The 17,542-nt window shown below is 43.7% G+C and overlaps 1 long non-coding RNA gene across 1 annotated transcript in view; it reads left to right on the forward strand.

Annotated features, from left to right (window-relative positions):
- The window catches only part of LOC131486195 (uncharacterized), a 22,486-nt gene extending 4,944 nt beyond the window's left edge, over nt 1-17,542 (forward strand). The window contains exons 4-5 of the long non-coding RNA XR_009249230.1: nt 6,439-6,617; nt 17,454-17,542. This is a non-coding gene — a long non-coding RNA (uncharacterized LOC131486195). The remainder of the gene's footprint in view (nt 1-6,438; nt 6,618-17,453) is intronic.

A 17,542-nucleotide genomic window follows, 5' to 3' on the forward strand; every position in this document is an offset into this window, starting at 1 on the left:
AGACTGATACCTTCCTTAATGGTAGGTCTAGTAGAGCAGATTTTTCCTGTATCTAGTTGGTATGTTTAAGGTACTTAAATTGATGTCCCTAGTAATAGCCGTCTTCATCAAAAGGTTAGTAAAAACCCATGACCTTCAAAACACTGGAGGCTTGTCCCCGGGGATTCTCCATCTTTCCTTTAATATACTTACTTCAGTTTTTCCCAGGTCTCTTCACCAAATTTCTCTATCACAAGAGACTGAAGACAGGTGTTGATAAATCCGTACTAGAACACAAAATGAGAGGGAAAATAGGGATAATGAAGCATGAAATCCCCAGTCGTAGACATCTGAATGGTGTCTTTTAGGAGAACTGCAAAGGCATCTTCTGGAAGAAATGAATTACACCTTTTCCCTGTTTCTCCTGAGTTTACTTCTTTGATAGTTATGCTTTTTCTCCCAACTTAAAGGGAAGCCATTTCCATAGAGAAAACCTAAGGAGCTAAATTTGAAATCAGACTAGAATTAGAAGAGCTTCCTTGTAGATGTTAACTGACTTGGGTTTAAATTTAAAAAAAAAAAAAAAAAAAAAAAAAAAAAGAGGCTCCATGTAATCGTCTCCAAAAAAGGAAATCCTTTGGTTAGAACAGAGTTCAAAAACACAACAGGTGCATGGGGTTGGGGGTTAGAGCTGGGGATGAGGAAGGGCACTCGTGTCATATCATGTCACAAAGGCAGTGAAAGGACAATTTTCTTTATAAAAGTAAGTCAGGGATGGGCATGTTTGTGGAAGAAGATATAAAATATGAAGGAAAATAAAGAGAGGATAAAAACAATAATAAAGAAAGAACAATGGGATTAACAGTTTTCTACCTGGTGTGCCCCTTAATCTGTTATCTTCCTTTTTCCCTTCTTCAGATAAAAAAAAAAAAAAACTTTTTAAAGAAAAAAAGGGCTTATAAATACCTCTGCCTGGTGAAGGGCAGTGCAGCCCATGTAGGCCACCCGTCTCCACAGCATGGGGACACCTAAACTAAGGGCTGTGGCGACTGGATTATATTTGAAAACATCAAGGGAATTCCATTTTAAAAAAATCCTCATAAAATAAAGAATCCTCTCACAAATATTTGTGAGAATCTCTCTCACAAATATCAGGCCCAAGACTTATAAGTTTGGAGGTTTATATATGGGGATTTCTTAAAGGAAAAGAGGCCAGTGCCAACAGGAAGGAGAGGGGTCTGAGCTCTAACAGTTCTTTCTGGAAACGGAATGGACACCATGCTTGGCTGTGTTTTCAGTTCCACAGCAAACTGTAGTCTTTTCCCTTCACTCCATCTCTTCTTGGCTCTACCTGTCCACCACATGTGTGTGACTCATTTACAAGACCACTCTGCAGTCTGCCATTCAAAGCACTCTCTAGAAGCCTCTGAATTTATGTTTCCATTATCCCTACCACTGCTGCTTTAGGCTTACCCAAAATGCCTTTCTCTTCTCCCCAAACACGGAGGGCACTTCTCTGATGGTGTTTCCTGCCCTTTTGCTCAGTCACTCTGTGGCAAGCCTTGGCTCGGTTGTTGCCTTGTCTCTAGAACCCATCCCTGTTCCTCCGTCAGATACTGGCTGGCGTTCCCTGTGTCCCAGATTCACCGCTGGACTCTCCTTGTCGTCATCACCACAGGGTTGTTATATTATGTTATGTATGTTATATTGTGTCATATCGCATGTGCACATACATATTTCCTATTTATCTACGTATCTATCAACCCCCCACACACACACACACACGCACGCACATCATTTTTACATATATTTTCCCCTCTCCTTTGCTAAATTATAAGTTCCTCGGGGTGTAGGTGTAATTGATCTGTGTTTCAACTAAAGTACCAAGATGGTACCTGACACGGAGTAGGTATTTGATACATTCTTATAGAAAAAATAAGTACTGAATGAAAGCCTCGAGTTTGAAAGCCATGAAAATTTTTAAATACCTCCAGGCATTTAAAATCAATTCAATGTTAACAAAGATAGCAACTGTTTATCCTAGCAATGTTTGCAGAAGAGTGCGGAGGCCAATGAAAATATCTTGCCTGCTGCCTAAGCCTCCTAGTGTATGACAAAGAAAACCAAGGCACAAGGGAACCCAGAGGTCTGCTGGTGGGTTATAACCATGTGGGATAATGTATCTCAAAATTCAGTGAATTTAGGGTCACTGGGACATGCACTTCAGCACTTGGTCTTAGGCGTTCAATGGTCTCTGAAGCCAGTGGCATAGATAAGCATTTGGGGGCTCCGAGCATTTAGGTCAAAGAGCAGCCCTCTCACCCTCTGCTAGTTATAAATATGCCTTTCCCTTAAATGCTACCATCGGAGGACTGTCTCTGCCCCTGGAGAGACCAAAAAGAGACAAACAAAGGCTGGTCCTGCCCTGCACACGTCAGAGGTCTTTTGTATTTGCTTCTCACACACCAGCTCACAGATAGTCTCACTAAGACATACTCTTTATACATTGGATTCGAATGGGGGAGAATGACAAATAGCACCCAAATTCTCTAACACTCAGGAGCTACCACCATTAAACTAGTTAGATCGTCAAGCAGGTTGGGACGCTCATTGGCTGGCGGCATCCAAATCTTTTGAGGGCCGCTTGGATAGTAGCTATGGTACCTTTAAGAAACATCAGTGCTCAAAAGAAGTCATCGTTTCCTTTTTTAAAAAAGTCAGAAAATGTTAAGTTTAGCTAAGTGTTTCTCCCGTAAAGATCTCTGCACGTTCCATATCCAATCCAGCTCCCCGGGCCTGCCATCTGTTGGCTGGGGGAGGGAGCCCCATCATGTAACACAGCCTCAGCCCAGAGAGGGGGTGCGGCTTAGAGGAAATAGCTTGCACTCTGGAGCCAGATGGCTTTCAGTCTCTGGGCCTTACAGCTTCGTGGCTTTGGGTTAATTACCTAACCTCTCTGAGCCCTGTCTGCTTAAGAGCTAAAGTGAAATAATCGTGCTTACTCTCTTGCAGTACTATTCTTAGGATTATAGAGCGATGATTCCAGCTACCCAGGTGGATAGCCACCCCCACATTTTAGCAGCGGCTTGACCCTGGATCTTCAGCAAATCTCATTCCTCCGCGGTCGTTTCCTCTGGAAAATGGGGTAACAGCGGCCCCTTCCTCACTGGGTTGTAGCAAGGATTAAATGAGAGCATAGGGGTGAGGCACTTAACACGTAGCGAATGCTCAGGAAATGATAGCCATTTTTCTTAGATAACAATCGGTGTTCAACAAATGGAAGCCGAGGGGAAGCGAGGACAGAGGATGCTGAGAGGGTCTTACCATGTTGCTGCAGCAGCTGCCTTCAGGCAAAAGCAGTGGTGGGGGACCGCCAAGCTCCTGACTAGCAGGCAACCCCCAATCATTCGCAGGAACCCCTGGCAACCCCACAAGCCTGCCTTGTAGCGTCTGGGCATCCACAGGGAAATCAGGAGCTGCTCACTGGCCTTCAGGCAAGGAGCTAACTGTTGAGTTCTTAGTCACCAAGGGAGCAAAAAGTAAGGCCGCCCCCACCAGCTGCTGCATGGGACCCGCAGCCGGGTTCCCCGCGGGGTGCATAACCCCATTACTAATTCCTTGGGGATTCGGCCTGAAACTTGAACTTCTCCCAGAGGTACCAACACAAAACAGCACCACGCCGGCAGCTCGGAGCCCCAGGGCCCGGAGCCAGCAGAGCCCCGCAGGGCCCCCGGGGGAGGTGACAGCCCTCACCGGTCTGCCCCCCTCATGTGGGAGAAGGCTCCGAGGATGAGCACATCCTCGTCATGCTGGGCTCTGGGACTAATTTTTACTTCCTACCTCATCTTGCTGCAAACTCAAAACCTTACTTGGCTCCCTCTCCCACCCGGTTCCCCCACGGAGAAGTTGGCATCTAATTCTCTCTGACGCATCCTTTCCTAGCTTGGCCTAAGTGGGAGGCCAGGATCCCGGAAGCCCAGGAGGCTATTGCTAAGTCATTCATCCTTTCAGGTGACAGATCACAGTCATCTATCTGTGTGGTGTCACCACGGTGAGCACCTCCGGAGTACAGAGCCTGAGATGGGGGTGTGTTCTCAGGTGGCCGGTCAGGGGGCCCTGTGACCCCAGACCACTCTTAGAACCCTGAACCCGACTTTCAGGATGCCCCTGGCATCCCGCTGGAAGACTGCCTTGCAGATGGCATTACCTTTTGAGAGTTCCTTTTAGTTCTTCTTTAATTAAACCCCCTTGGACCCGGTCCAAAAATGGCCCTGCCTTGACCAGAACTTGACTCTATAATATAACATGAGATTCCCTGGTGCCTTAGAGCCTTACTTGCCTCCCCACCCCCACTCCGTTCAGGCTCTGGTAACCAATTTCCTAGGACGTCTATTTCCTCAGGGTTGTGATCAGAGGTGAGATCACAACACAGTCACCAACCATGTCCAGGGTGAACTGCTTACGGCAGTTCCCATAGACTCGCCAGCTTTGGTGTAAAAACAAGAGTAGAAATAAATACAATAGGATCAAGGGGTTGGGTAAGCCCTTGAGGTTGCACTGCTCTGCTCTACGGAGGGTGTAGGACAGCCACATGGATGTGACACATGTCATGGCAGCATCTCATGAGCCTACCATGCCAGGCGCGGAGGTGTTCCTCTGAAACGAATGCCCAGACATCTGGCATGCCCTCCTTAAAGCACAAAGCATCTTTATCTTTGTACCCCCAACACCCAACACATACAGTCAAATTCCAAACGATGTTGAAAGATCCCTCCCCTCTCAGCAGGCTCTCCTTCCCCACCCCCACTCAGATCCATCTCCCGTCTTGCCTCCCCCCCTTTCTGCAGCCCCCTTAGAAAGCTCTCCTTGCCTCCCCACCCAGTAGGCCTTTTGGGCTCCCTTGTCTGTCACCCTCCTCCTGTCTTCCTCACACTATCCCCTCTATGGAAAGACCTAATAGACAGACGGGTACTTATTTAAGACCCTTCTTCTTCCTTTCTGCAATGGAGACTGCTTGTTCTCAAAAGCTGCCCTTTCTCTGTGCTATTCCTGTGTGGAAGGAACATGTGCTCAGGAGGAGAAAAAAAGGCTCTGGAAGAGGTGATTTCCATAATTATGCTTCCCAAGCCTCTGCCACCATTCAGCTGACAGTCTTCTTTCTCCCCTGCCAAGTGGGCTTGCTCTGGCTCTCTCTTTTGCACCCCCCAGCCCTCAACCCTGCTTTTTCAAACACGCCAGCACTCTTACATTTCACAATAAGTAAATGGTTAAAAAAAAAAAAAATCTCCATTTTCTTTCTCACGCAGCAGATGGCAGGTCTCAGGAACTTGGTGGAAATTAGGCTTTCTGATTTTCTAATAGATTTCAGTATCTCACACAAAAAGCACAAGCTCATTCCGATTCTGATGTTAAGTGCCATATGGCATATCATGCGTGGGCTGTGGGAGCTTCGTCCTCAAGGGTAACAAGGAAGGGGCGATCTTTCCTAGAACAACGAGATTGAGCTTGTATGGACCAGTTGGATTCCTTGGCGAATACCATTTGATAATAATATTGTATATGGCAGTGAAGCGATTATCTCTCTTGTATGGTATGTGTTAATTTTCACTGCCAGTTTGCCTAATTACAACCGCCACCCAAAGGACTACTTTTTGTAAATACTCTGTAAACATTTGAAAAGACATAGGCAGTGTATGCGTGGAGAAAAACGTCCCTGGATGTTGAAACTGCCTGGAAAGTTGGCTGACGTTTTATATGTTTTTCAACTGCATCGACAGCCCAGTGAGGAACTTCCCTCCTCTCTTCCATGACAAAAGGGGCTCCTACCCTGTCATTGTTGTTCTGGGGGACCACTTCTCACTGCTATTTCTTTTGGTCTTCAGGGTGCAGTTCTGTGAGCTTTGACAAGTGTCTACACCTGTGTAGTCTACAGAATCCCACCGACATAAAAAGACAAACCTTCTCCGGCATCACATACCTCATACCTTCTCAACAGCCCCACCACCCGCAATTACTGTTCTGACGATCCTCATAGATTAGTTTTGCTGGCTCTTGAACTTCAGAACTTCATATAAATTAAGTCATGCCGCATGTTCTCTTCTGCATCTGGCTTCTTAACTTTTAGCCCATTTGGTGCATTGAAGAAACTCATTCCCCAAGTTAGACGTCTGTCTGCAAATGCATGCTCCTTTACACATCTTCTGTGATACACAATGAGGCCCTGTAAGGCACTCTCATCTCTTGTGGTCTGCAGTCTGTGACTTATGTGTAATGAGAAGCACAAGTTTTCATTTTGCACACGACAAGGGGGAAGGTGAGATACCATAGGGAGTTTACTAGACCAATCTGTACAGTTTGAGGAAAGATCTGCAAGAAGCAAAGGAAAGAGGATGGGGGAGGAAGATTTTCTCTGATAAACTATCACCATTATCTGGTTTGTGTTTGTTTTTGCATTTCTAGGGGTGTAGCTGCCTTACTTTTGGTGAGCCCAAGAGGGAGAAACTGGCATTAGCTAGTATTCACCTGGCTTGCTAAGAGGCACTGGAACATAGAAGAGATAAACTTTGATGTGAGTGCATCAGAGAGACCGAGGAGGAATTTCGGTATCAGCCCAAGGTACAGGGTGCTCTCGCGGAGGGGTGAGTTCTGCATCGCTTTCCTTTACTCACACCATGGGTGCCGCGACGTTGGCCTTGATTTCCTCCCAGTGGGACTAATATCTCATTGACAGCTTGAGGTAGAGAATACCTCAAGACAGCCTGAGGTAGAGATTACTTGGCTACAGGTAGGGCTGTGAAACAGAGCCAGATTTCTTTCAGGCATGTTTTCATATTTGGAATTTTAGCATACGGCAGCAATAGGGTACTTAGCAATAAGAATCTTCAGGGAAATATTTCCAGAAGACAGGGTGATGGCTTTTTTTTTTTTTGGCAGTTTTATTGAGGACTAATTGGCATACATCACAATAGAAGTTTAAGGTATACAGTGTGATGGGATGATTTATGTATCATCTGATATGATCACCACAATAGGGTCAGCTAACAGCCACTTCTCATAGAGATACAATAAAAAGAAGAAAATAAAAAAGGAAAACAATTTTCTTCTTGTGATGATAACTCACAGGATATAATCCTTGAACAATTTTCCTATATGCTGTCTAGCAGTGTTAATTACCATCATTATGTTGTAACTTACACCCCTAGTGCTTATTTATCTTATAACTGAAATTTGTACCTTTGGACCACCTTCTTCTTCCAGTTTTGCCTCCCTCCATCCTCCACTTTTGGTAATCATTAAGTCTGATCTCTTGTTCTAGGAGGTTTTTTTTTTGTTGTTGTTGTTGTTGTTTTTAAGATTTTACATATATGTGAGATCATACAGTATTTGTCTTTCTTTGTCTGGCTTATTTCACATAGCTTAATGCCATATTAGGACGATCCATGTTTTTGCAAATGTTAGGATTTCCTTGTTTTTAATGTTTGAGTAATATTCCAGGGTGTGTGTGTGTGTGTGTGTGTGTGTGTGTATACACAACACAACTTCTTTACCCACTCATCCATTGATGGACACTTAGGTTGTTTCCATGAGTTGGCCATTGTAAATAATGCTGCTATGAACAGCAGGGCTCAGTTATCTTTTCAAGTTATTGTTTTCATATCCATTGGATATATTCCCAGAAATGGAATTGCTGGATGATTTGGTAGTACCATTTTTAATTTTTTGAGGATTCTCCATACTGTTTTCCACTGCAGCTCTACAGGTTCCCATTAGCCTCATCCTCGCCAGCATTTATCACCCCCTGTCTTTTTGATAATAGCCATTCTAACAGACATGAGGTGCTACCTCACTGTGGTTTTAATTTGCATTTCCTTGTTGCTTAGTGGTGTTCAGCATCTTTCCAGGTACCTGTTGGCCTTTTACACATCTTCTTTGGCAAAGTGTCTCTTCAGATCCTTCGCCCATTTTTTAATTGGATTGTTTGGGTTTTTTCCTATTGAGTTGTATGAATTCTTTATATATTTTGGATATTAACCCTTTATCAGATGTATAGTTTGCAAATATTTTTTCCCATGCTGCAGGCTGTCTTTTCACAGACAGGTTGATGACTTCTTTTGCTGTGCTTTTTAGTTTGATGTCATTTCTCTTGTTCATTTTTTATTTTGTTGTTTGTGTTTAAGGATTTTAAATGTCACATCTAAAAACATTATCACCAAGACCCATGTCAAGGTGCTTTGTTCCTATGTTTTCTTCTAGGAGTTTCATGATTTCAGGTATTACATATAAGTCTTCAATCCATTTGAGTAAATTTTGTGGGTGGTGTGGAATGTAGATCCATTTTCATCCCTGTACATGCGAATATCCAGTTATCCCAGCACCATTTATAGAAAAGACTGTCTTTTCTCCATTAAGTATTCTTGGCTCCCTTGTCAAATATCAGTTGACTATACATGCTTGGGTTTATTTCTGGGCTCTTGATTCTGTTTCATGGGCTTATTTGTCTGTTTTTATGCCAATACCATACTGTTTTGATGATTATAGCTTTATAGTAGAGCTTGAAGTCAGGAAGTGTGATGCCTCCTGTTCTCATCTTTCTTGGGATTTCTTTAGCAATTTGGGGTTTTTGGTGGTTCCATGTAAGTTTTAGGAGTGTTTTTCTCCTTTTGTAAAAAATGCCATTGGAATCTTGACAAGGATTTCATTGAATCTATAGATGGGTTTTGGTAGTATTCACATTTTAACAGTATTATTTCTTCAAATCCATGAACATAGTCAATCTTTCCATTTATTTGTGTTTTTTTTTATTTCTTTCATCAGTGTCTTGTAGTTTTCAAAGTAGAGATCTTTCATTTCTTTCAATTTATTCCTATATATTTTATTATTTTTGGTGCTATTATAAATGAAATGAATTTATTTCTTTTTCAGAAAATTTATTGTTAGCATATAGAAATGCTACTGATTTTTGTATGCTAGTTTTATATCCTACAACTTTACTGAATTCATTGATTAAGTCTAATAGATTTTTAGTTGAGTCTTTCAAATTTTCTATATATAAAATATCATCTGCAAATAGACACAATTTTACTTCTGCCTTTTCAATTCGAATCCCTTTTATTTCCTTTTATTCTTTATAATTTCCCAATTATTATTATTATTATTATTATTATTATTATTTTATTTACATATTTTTACCTGTCATTTCTTTTTCTTGCCTGGTTGCTATGGCTAGGACTTTCAGTACTATGTTGAAGAAGACTGTTGAGAGTGGATATCCTTGTCCTGTTCCTGATATTAAAAGAAGTTTTTAGCCTTTAACCATTGGGCATGATGTTAGCTGTGGTCTTTCATATATGCCTTTATTATGTTGAAATATATTCCTCCTGTCCTAATTTGTTAAGAGATTTTATCATGAATGAATGTTGAATTTTTCAAATGCTTCTTCTGTGTCTCTTGAGATGATTATATAATTCTTTTGTTTCAATCTATTAATTTGATGTGTCATATTGATTTGCATATTTTGAACCATACTTGCATGCCAGGAATCAATCCCTCTTAATCATGGTGTATGATCCTTTTAATGTGCTGCTAAATTCAATTTGCCAATATTTTATTGATAATTTTTACATCTATATATATCAAAGATATTGACCTGTAGTATGTGTGTATGTATGTATGTATGTATGTATGTATTTTTCTAATAGTGTCCTTTTCTGGTTTGGGTATCAGGATGGTGCTGGCCTCATAAAATGAGTTTGAATGTGTTCCCTCCTCTTCAATATGTTAGAAGAGTTTGAAAAATGTTGTTGTTAATTTTTATTTAAATGTTTGGTAGAATTAACCAGTGAAGCCATTGGGCCCTGGGCTTTTCTCCATTAGGAGAATTTTTATTACTGATTTAATCTCCTTACTAGTAATTGGTCTATTCAGATTTTCTATTTCTTCATTTCTTTCTATTCTATTCCTTTCTTTCTTCAGTCTCAGTTAAGTTGTATATTTCTAAGAATTTGTCCATTTCTTCTAGGTTGTCTAGTTTGTTAGTATACAGTTATTTGTGTCATCTCTTATGACCCTTTGAATTTCTGTGGTATTGATTGTAATGTCTCTTGTTTCATTTAGAATTTTGTTGATTTGAGCCCTTTCGTTTTTACCCCTTGGTTAGTCTAGTTAAGGCTTTGTCAATTTTGTTTATCTTTTCAAAGAACGAATTTACAGTTTGGTTAATCTTTCTATTTTGTTTTCCATTTTCTATTTCATTTATTTCTGCTCTAATCTTTATTATTTCCTTTTTTCTGCTAACTTTAAGCTCAGTTGTTCTTCTTTTTCTAGATCCTTAAGTCATAGAGTTATGTTGTTTACTGGGGATCTTTCTTGCCTCTTGATGTAGGTATTTATTGCTATGAACTTCCCTCTTAGTACTGCTTTTGCTGCATCCCACAAGAACTTTTATGCTATGCTTCCATTTTCATTTGTCATGGTTTATTTCTAAATGTTCACAATAAGTGCTTGTTGGCTTCTTGTCATGCAAGCTGTGATAGTAATAGCTCACTCTACCAAGCCTCACTATGTGCCCAAGCATGAACTACATGAAATTCCTGTTCCTGTGGGCCAAAGACTTGAATACTGGCAATCTCATTTGGTTCCACTTAATATTATTTCATTCTTAGCACAATCCTATAAGGTAGGTCCTATTATCATGAACTCCCTTAAAAGTGACAACAATGAGGTATAGAGAAAGTTAAGTAGCTTCCTTGAGGCTCCAAAACTAGTTAATGTCAGAGCTGGTATTCAAACTCAGGCCCAAGTCTCTATAACCTCCAAGAAAATAATTAAAATAGTAGGTAATAATCCCTTTCGGTTTTTATTTATTTATTTTTATTTATTTTTTTTTTTTTTTAGATCCTTAAGTCATAGAATTAAAATGGTGGGTAATAATCCCATTCCTTTTTTCAGCAGCTGAGGGCTGTCTTGAAGTCAGGTGGTATCTTCAGAAAAATCTTTTTCTAAGAAAGTCAAACTCTGGCCCATGGGGGCCCCCTTTCTTTCATCTGCTACACTGGTAGATGACATTTTACTTTGGACCTGGAATTAGTGCAGTGTTGTGGGGGAAAAAAACAAAAACAAAACCTGGAAAATGGGCTCTTGCGTGTAGAACTCTTGGTTTTTCCATTTGGGACCAGAGCCTTCCCCTTAGAACTGAGGAAAACGGCAAGAGCTGAGCCTTTTCCTCATTGAACCCTGTGCTTTCTGGCAATGGTGCCTGTGCCATTCTGAGAGGGCATGCTTCTTTTTCTGTTGTTTACTTCAAACCTTCAGGGCTAGGGAAAGAGGACCAACAGAATTACTAGGCGTGAAGTGCCACCATGTGGCCAAATGATCACATACCAACAGCCTGCTGTATCATTGTTCTGCTGTAGGGAGGCCATGGTATGTGGCTTTGAATGGTCACAAATTCAGGTCAAGTGGAGGAACACAGCTCAGAAGACTGGACTCAGCTCTCAGTCCTCCCTCTGGGACTGGTTCCCAAGGCATGGATTAATCATGAAAATGTCGTTTGTCTTCCCCAAACAGCAGTTCCCCTCAATGTAATGCGGAGCTGTGATTTTCAGGGGGTGGAACTCCAGGAACTGCAAAGTGAAGACAAGTTTACCTTTACAAATCACATACAGAAGCCAGGCAAGCCTGGAGATGAGGAGTCAAACCAAACGATAGCTCTGACACTCCTTTGAAGGCTCCTTTAAGACCGAATTCAGCAGACTTCAAATGTAACCTGATCTATGCTTCCATTTAATCTGGGGGAAAGCTGCAAATAAATGGGATGATCTGGAGGCCATATGTAAAGGAAGCATGACAATAAAGGATTGTCACATTGTAATAACTTATATACTGATATTTTCCAAGAGCTCATAGTAATTTTTTCTAGCGTTTATTTGTTTTTGAGAGAAAAAGAGCACAAGTGGGGGGAGAGGCAGGGAGAGGTGGAGACAGAGGATCTGAAGCAGGCTCTGTGCTGACGGCAGAGAGAAAGCCCGACGCAGGGCTCGAACTCATGAACCGCGAGATCACGACCGAAGCCCAAGTTGCATGTTTAACTGACTGAGCTGCACAGGCACCCCTTAACTGCAGTATTTATGGTGTGCTTGCTGTGTGCGGGACACTGTGCGGAGTACTCTATGTGCATTGTCGTATTAGGTGCTCATATACCCCGTGAGGGAGTCACGCGTGCTGTGATACTTTACAACCAGGACACTGAGGCGGAAAGCAGTCAAGCATCAAGTCCAAGGCCAACCATCTGCTGGGTGGGGGAGCTGAGAGTCCGGCTAGACCTCTGACTCAAGAGCACATTTCCATCCCACCATTCAGTGCTGCCTTCTTCCAAACGGTTATTTCAGGAGGCTAGACTACCTCTAATCCAGTCTTCAAAATTTCTAGAATTTCTCTTTTATAGCGATTTTCAGGGTGCGTGGCAGAATTTTTGACTCTTCGAAGGGATGGCAAATCATCACCCTTTAATATGCCCGTAGTTAACAGTTACTGTCTGGCAGGCCCTTTAACCCTCATCACAACACTGCAAGTTAAGAGCTAGTATTATCATGCCCAATTCACGTTTGAGAAAAATGAGGCCCAGGGAGCCCACGTTGCTGGCCTGCTTTTCCACCCGGGCCTGCATGGTCTGCAGAGGGCCACGGAGTGAGAGCGGGTCTTGCTCGTTGGAGGAGGAGGTGTGAGGGCCTGATGCCAACCCCCTCCCACTCACCCATCACCACCACCACCCCCCACCCGCCCCCCGACACTGGCTGCCGGCGAGATCCTTGAAGCTCTGGTCTGTTACCCTCCACTGCCTCTCAGGACCACTGGAGTTTTAGAAAGAGCCAGAAAGAATCTGGAGCTGGGTTTTACGAGTAGGGTCAGTGAGCTCTCTGGATGTAGACGGTACCATTTTGAATCAAGGTCAAGACTATTCTTCTCACCTGGCTTTGGCGCATGCCCTGCTGGCCCTGCACCACCCCTCTCCGCTGTCTATGCTCCCCCCAAACGTGGAGCATTTTCTTCACCTCATGAGCTTGCTTTCCCTCACACCACACGGGCTCCTTCTCTTCTGGGCCTCTAAATATTGGGGTCTCTAGCGGATCCTTCACCTCACCTCCTTTCAGATCTCCACGGGGTATCTTGGTGACTGCAGCTCCTCGTGGCTTCAGATTCTGTCTCTATGGCACCACTTCCCAGTTTTGCACCCCTAGATCCAGCCGTTCCCCTGAACTCCACCCAAAGTGTCTGATTCCTCAGCTGGAAGTGCACAGAAGGCTCTAAGTTAATACATCCAAGAGATGACTTTTGGTTACCGCCCCCCAAAACCCCCCTGCTAACCAGCCCCTCTGTCAATCAGCTTAATAAAGGGTATCTGTGGTCACTTGCACCTCAAGAGAGAGCCCCGTGTCTCTATATCCGGTTCGCGGCAAGCCTAAATACCCACCTGTCCTGCTTCGGAGTCTCTCTAACCCAGTCCTCTGTAGCAGCCCACTCCCCCCATCCAGGCAGCCAGCGTCGTCTCTTGTCCGGCCCACTGCAGAGTGACCCGGCTGCTGTCCCAAGTTGTCCCTCTGAGCCCTTAAGGCAGATCCCCACCCAGAGGCCACAATCCTCTTTTAAAAACGAAATCAGAAGCTGTTACTCTCCCGTTCAGAACCACCCAGTACATTTCTTCCTGCCTCCTCAAGACCCCCTCCCTGATGCCATCCTGCCCCTGGGCCTTTGTGCGGACCCCCTCCTTGGCCTGACCAGTCCTTCCCCTGGTCTCACTTAATCCGTCTCTCATTCAGGGCCCTGTTCAAGCATCACCACCTCTGAGAGGCTTTCTCTGACTAAAAACCCCCTACCTTCTGCTCATCTACTCTCTAGCCCATTCTCTATTCTACTTCACATCATTTATCATTACCTGACATGTTATTACATTTGAATATATGCATATAATGTATGCTGGCTTATTGCCTGCATACCTCTCCCACCAAATTTCTAAGCTCTGAAGGTAGGGATCTAGTCTTAGTGTTCTACTCTCAGGGTCTGGGAGAGTTCTGAGCATATATGGGTACTCAGTATAACTTGTGAATAAATCAGTGATGTCTTTGAACTCCCTCCAGTGCCATACTCCCTCCAGCACAGATCCTTTGCCCATGACATTTCCTCAGCCTGAATCCCTCTCTACAGCCCCCAACCCTTTATATTCTGATGCCACCTATCCCCCTAAAGATCTCAACTCACTTCATTTCAATTCATTTATGCAATCTGTCAATCAGTCACTCAGTCAACAAACAGTTGTTGGTGTAGGCACTCTTCTTGACTCAGGGGATAGAGCATGAACAGAATAGACTATGCTACTGCCCTCATGGAGCTCACAATTTAATGGGGGCAAGCATGCATATGTGAATGTATATGAGTGAGTATGTGTGAGTGTGTATATGTGTGCGTGTGTGTATAATCACATGTTAGATCATAGTAAACACAGCGCAGCCAGCTGATCCATGGTAGAGATTAAGAGCAGTGATAGTTGAGGGGCACCTGCATGGCCCAGTCAGTTAAACATCCAACTTTGGCTCCGGTTCATGGGTTTGAGTCCCATGTCAGGCTCCACACTAACAGTGCAGAGCCTGCTTGGGATTCTCTCTCCCTCCCTCCTTCCCTCCCCCTCCCCAACTCCTGCTTTCTCTCTCTCTCTCAAAATAAATAAATAAGCTTTAAATTTAAAAAAAAAAAATAGCAGCGATAGTTGAGATAGGGTGGTCAAGAAGACCTCTCTGGGGAGGTGACATTTGAGTATTTGAGTAGGACAAGTGAAGCCATATGGGATCTAGAAAGCCCTCCCCAAGGCACTCACACGCCCCAACCAGCTCACACGCCCCCCCTTACAAGTTCCCTGTGACACCACGGGCCTCCTCCCGGGATCCTTACCACAATTCTGATCCATGGTACTGCTGTAATCCTTTGATTAAGGTCTGTCTCTCCCACCAGACTGAAAGCTCCGTGAGAGACTGTTTATGTTCTGTCCCCAGACATAGGGTGGGACACAGTACATGCTCAACATTCTTTGTCAAATGACAAACAAATGGATACATGAACACAGGAATTCCCCCAAGAGAATGACCGGCAGGCTTTGACATCCTCCATGGCCTGGGAGGTCAACCAAAATGGCTTCATACATTTATTTACACCCTGCGTCTGCCCAAACCCTCCCCTCACCACCACCATGCTCCTCCTGCCCCTTTCAAGGAGAGCTGCCCTGACCCAGGGTGTTGATGAGGAACAGGGGGGTCTAGGGCACCCTGTATTTGATTGGGGGGCTGGGTGCCTACCACAGCTGGAAACAGATACCACCTGAGAACGTATGTGAAACGCACAGGGACCGTGGGCAAGATCTACCACAGAAGTCAGATCTGGGGCCTGAGATCCTCCCTTCCTGAAGCTATGGGAAGTTTGGATTGGTTTAATCCCACAGCCTTTCAGGGGCCATTCTCCAGGCTCACCACCACCACTCCCCCCCCCCCCCCACCGCCCCCATAACTGTATTGCATCATCTGAGGCTTCTGCTCTCTACGCTTCGGCTCAAGGACAAGATAACACTCAATTCTTTACCCCCATCTGATCAATTCTTCTTGACATCTATCAATGTAGCCTTCCGTGGATGCTCAGTAAAAACCTTGCCCTTCAGTCAAGGGCATCCCCTTGCTGGCCACTACCATGTCTGTGACCTGTCCTTTTGCATGAAATGACAGCCTTTAGCAATCTTCTGCCAGAGACTAAAGCTGTCTTTCAAGAGAACCTCTCCTGTGAAGTTCTCCCTGACGTCTTGAGCTAAATGGGCTTCTGCTTTTGCAGAGCTATTCTTATGGGCGGGCAGAGGTTCTCCATGAAGCAGTAAGTGCTCAGCACCATTTTATCCGTGTTTGTCCTAACTTCCCCCATTGAGTTGCCGATTACCAAAGGAGAGAAAGTGTGTCTTATACTATTTTGCTCGATATACAGCTTAATAAGGACTTGATAGATTCATCCAGCCTTGAAGGACTAGAATACGCTGTGGTTCCATGTGTGGTGGACTGAATGATGGCCTCCCCATGATGGCTGCATCCTAACCCCCAGAAACTGTGAATGTTACCTTATATGGCAAAAGGGACTTTGTAGATTTGATTCAGTTAAGGTTTTTGAGACGGGGAGACGATCCTGGGTCATCCAGGTGGGACTGATGTAATCACAAAGGTCCTTAAGAGGGACAAGCAAGAGATCGGAGTGAGTAGCTGGAGATGTAAAGACAGAAGCAGAAGGTGCAGGTGATGTCAAGCAGGGCCCACAAGCCAGGGTATGTGGGCATCCTCTGGAAGCTGGAAAGGCAAGGGGACGGATGATCCCCTCAAAGCCTCCAGAAGGAATCAGCTCTGCTCACACCTTGATTTATCCCAGTCGGCCTGATTATAGTTCTCCAGACTCTAAGAGAATAAAGCCCCTGCATTTGTGGTCATTGTTACAACAGCAGGAGGAAATGAATTCACCATGAAAGGGCCATCCGTGATGACACGAATGTGCCTCCTGTTAGAACCACCTGGAAGCCATGTTCTCTGTAGCAGAGGTACCCTTCAGAGTTGGGTATATACCATTCAAACTAAACTCCCATGTATCTTCCTGCATGAAGAAGACATTTTGTGGTGGGAGCTAGAAAACAAAGCCTGAAGTATAAGTCCATTGCCAGGAGCTCACATCCTCTTTTTTGGATAGAGGTCTAGAGATAGGTAGATTTCCATAAATCAAAACTGAGACAATCCTGGCAAAGCTGTAGCCACTACCATTTTTTCTCAAGGAGCAGCTGATCGAATAACTGCTCATTTCGTGGGAGAAAAGAATCAATCACCTCAGCTGATTTTACTGAATTGACTTTTATTGCCATGAATTTTATTTCTCTTAAGACCTCAGTAGACACTATCTCAGGATTGCCTAGACAAAGCCCAGATCCTGCAGTTTATCACCAATTTCAAATACCTAAAATCATCCCAAAGACCCGCCAGCCTTCTGTTTCTGAATCATGGAATTTTTCAGGCAGTCTGTGTATAGTCTCATTAAAGACAAAAATATACAAAATGGGAAGCAAAGGAGGAAAGCATGGCTTCGTGTCCCATAAGCAATAAAGGCTAAAAGAGAAAAAAATCAAGACTCCAAACATCCTTTCTGTCCTGTTTATTTTTTTTCTTATCTGTAAAAGCAAAATGTACACAAAGTCTTCACCACATAATGTCAGGGTCGAATCTATGACAAACTGTAGTTTGATAAGAGGCAGGGTAAAGAGACCTTCATTCTGAACTTATCCTTAGCAGTGAACTTTTATTTGTGGGGCTTCAAAACAAGGCCACATTTGGGGAAAAGGAAGATACGTGGCAATATTAACTTGGTGTGCTTCAATGCAGTTTATAAAACAAATCTCCCAAACATTTATTTTTCAGCCAAGCTTCTGGCTAGAGTGGGCTTGGGATAAGCAACAAAATGAAAGAGCTCTCCCAAACATTGACCTTGGCACTCAAAAAGAAAATAA

Source organism: Neofelis nebulosa, chromosome 1 (genome assembly GCF_028018385.1).
Source record: "Neofelis nebulosa isolate mNeoNeb1 chromosome 1, mNeoNeb1.pri, whole genome shotgun sequence".
NCBI classification, from domain to species: domain Eukaryota; kingdom Metazoa; phylum Chordata; class Mammalia; order Carnivora; family Felidae; genus Neofelis; species Neofelis nebulosa.